This window comes from Uranotaenia lowii, chromosome 3 (genome assembly GCF_029784155.1).
Source record: "Uranotaenia lowii strain MFRU-FL chromosome 3, ASM2978415v1, whole genome shotgun sequence".
NCBI classification, from domain to species: domain Eukaryota; kingdom Metazoa; phylum Arthropoda; class Insecta; order Diptera; family Culicidae; genus Uranotaenia; species Uranotaenia lowii.
In genome coordinates this window covers 214402763-214406157 of record NC_073693.1, presented here as the reverse complement: position 1 = coordinate 214406157, position 3395 = coordinate 214402763, and positions in this window count along the sequence as shown.

Here is a 3395-nt window from a genome sequence, read left to right as displayed (position 1 = left end):
ATAAAGTTAAGCAAAACAAATTATTTTGATTGTTAGCAGATAGCGTTTCCAATATTTCACCAAAACTGTAACTTATCGGATTCGTATGCCGTATAGGGGAGATGGGGGCATAATGGCCACCTTAAGGAAAACGCTTATTTAACCATAGAAAATAGCTATAATATGGAGGTTACATTATTGTTTCGTGTTCAGACACTTGAAAAGCCTATTCCCTAACGGGCTGAAACGTGAAAAACTGGATGAAAACGTTAAAAAATGCATTTTAAAACAAATTGCCAAAAGCTGAAATCCAGCCACTGTAGAGGCATAATGAGCACCCCCCCTGAGGCAGTATGAGCACCATTAATCAGTGCAAGATGTGCGTTTTCTGCCGGGGAATCTAGCAGCGAATTCAACTCCATGAAGTCAGGTGAGTCGTAAATTCATCAAACAAAGCAATAACAAAATAATCTAGGTCTGTTTGTAGAATACAAACAATTCACGCACGCTCATACATTATGTGCCTTGCTTGAAGGATGATGCTACTAGCCGTAAAATGTAACAATAAAAAAAGCGATCATGAATTGTAAATGGAAAAAAATCACCTCAAACAGAAATCGAAATCTAGTCTTTTAATTACCTCTCCGACACCTTACCAATAGACTGAATCGTCGGATGAAAACTAGTCAAGGTGTGGCTCTATAAATCAATTTTAATTCACTGCTAGATTCTACGGCAGTAGATGCTCATTATGCCTCGATAATATGGTGCTCTATATGCCCCTAGTCAACAAATTTAAGTAAAAACGTGTTTTAAAATTGATTCAAGTGAAAAATCAAAAATTTTATGATGCTGAAAATTGAGAAACAATGTGTAGATCATGTTGCAGTGCGTATATTTCAGATCAAGCTGATTTAAAGGTCATAAAAGCTTATTTGGTGGTGCTCAAAAATTATAATATTTTCGTCACTTGAGAACCTAGCTGGTTATTATTTAATATTTCTGTAAAGATGAAAAGGATATTTCTTTTTTGGTGAAAAATTAATACTATAGGTAGTACGAAACAAGTCCTCATTAAAATTTGTTTAAGAAAATACGTACTTATGTAGAAAAATGGAGTGCTCATTATGCCTCGGGTGCTCGTTATGCCCTCATCTCCCCTACAGGTGGTTGACTTACGTTTAATTTTTCGCTGGAAATCCATATTTGACATTGGTTTATTGCTCTGAGGTAGTAGTTCCCCGTCGCTGTGATATTTGGACCGTTCTAGAAGAATCAAACAGAAGGAAATAGAATGAAAAAAAAAACGCTGAAGAAACCGACACGAAAAAATAGCGAAACAGATCAAAAGCTTTCCGAATCCGAAAGCCAACCGCAGCTCTTTGGTAAGTTTGTGGTGTGGGCGATAGTGCGGTTTCGGTCTCTTGTCCTACATCAAAGTGTTACCGTTTTAAGCGAGATTTTTCTGACACTTTTTATTTTCGGAGTCAGAGAATATTGTAAATCGCGAATGCCATTAAGTTGAGGGCTTTTAACTGAGGATAGGGACTTCAGCTGATTACGAAATGCTCAACGGCCAGGTGGTGTGAAGTTTTAAGTGCTTCGGTCTGCATTTGGGCTTTTTGTTCTTCCTTTTTTGTTAAAGCTCGTTTTAGAGATTTCTTATTTTTAAACCTAGTTGCACATTCTACGTATGTAGGTCCAGAATAAATTGGAAGCAGAGTTTTTTTTTTGGTCCTGGACTCTAGGCTTTCACGGACTTATCTTTCACCTTCCACCGTGTTACTGGATTCCGTTGAAAGAAAAACACCAGAAAAACTGGTGATCCTTAAAGTAAAGAGAAAAAAAAACAAATTTTTATTTGGAAAGTTGCCGAACCCCCCCATTGAGCCAGTCAAAGGTGGACGACAGAAGCAGAAGCACCCGGAGCCAAATTGCATGCTTATTCTTCTCTGCCCGTATCGGGCAAAAGTTCAAGCCAGCTGACAAGGGAAAATTTCAATTTCGCGTCCGTTTGTTACCAACGCGGCTTCGACGGCCATGTTTCGAATGGGAACCGAAACTTTTCTACTGAAAACAGCTCAATCGACAATAACTCGATTTGCCCACGATGAACGGATCGTTTGGAGCATTCCTATAAATTCTGGCAGTTGCCTATCCGGGACGTTCGTTGTCGAAGACGAAGAAAAAGAGAAACTTTTAATGGAAAATGCTTACATTTTCATGCTTTGCATCCGGTTGAAGGTGGATTGAGGAGTTCTTGTTTTTGAGGCACTTGTAGTTTGTACAGCACCATACATTCTGGAAGTAAATTATGCTTTCCCAATTATTTGCAACAGGTTTAAAATTGTTCTCCGGTAAGCTTGTCAATTCCGCTTTTCCAAATGAAAGCCATTTGGTTTGTGTATCTGTGGAACCAACTGAGAACTAAGAGCAAGTTCACTGGTTGAGATGGAGTTGGAAATTTCGAACGTTTACATCACATCACAACACATTTGTCGTCCACCGGTGTTGGGAAAATCTGATATTCGAACAGTTTCGCGCTGCAAAATTTGTATCGTATAACACCTTTTGGCGGAGGATGATAGAAAAACACGATGTTTTGCAACACCGAACCGAGTGATAGAGTCGGCGTTGCAATACAGTATTCGTGCATGAAACGTTTCGGTGCTGCCATCTACCTTATGCTCAAAACCTCAGTTGAGGGGAAAATAAAGGAAATTGAGCAATTTCAGGATTTAAACATAAAGTGATATTTTCTTTTTTTTTATCTTTTATCACTTAAATTGATACGAATTGCAATGAAGTTAATCAACTTTTTCAAACTTACAGCCAATTTTTTCATGCCCTTGCCAATCGAATACATTTTGAAGCGCAAAGATGCCAGATAGCTGGGTGAATAAATAAATTCTGTTTGTTTGTTTTGTTAGAGCGGTTTTCGGGTGTAGGAAATTGTTTCGTTTTTTTATTTGAAAAAGATATTCCGTCGGAATGTCCGATAACAAGTTCGGAACGCCACCTTTAATGGATCCATCATCTTTAGAAAACGGAACCCTCGCTGTTAATTCGACAAGTGTCAATCAGATCAAACGTAGGCGTCGAATCGGGAGTAAAATTCAGCTTGTGTCAGAATTACCTATACTTTTTATACGTCACTTGCCCAATTATCACCTTGAAAATGATTTAGGAAGAGTTCAAAAACTTTATCAACTCGTGTAATCAAATGCACTCCAATACAAAACTCCTAATTCTGCAGAATACAGTTTAATATTGGAATGCATTATAACTTAAACAATACTTGTTCATACATATGAATAATAAAATTTTCATATTAACACTAGGTAATATTTCAAGTTAATGATCAAGTAAAATGAATTTGATTTCAATTTTCAAACGATGAATTCAAAATAAAAAAA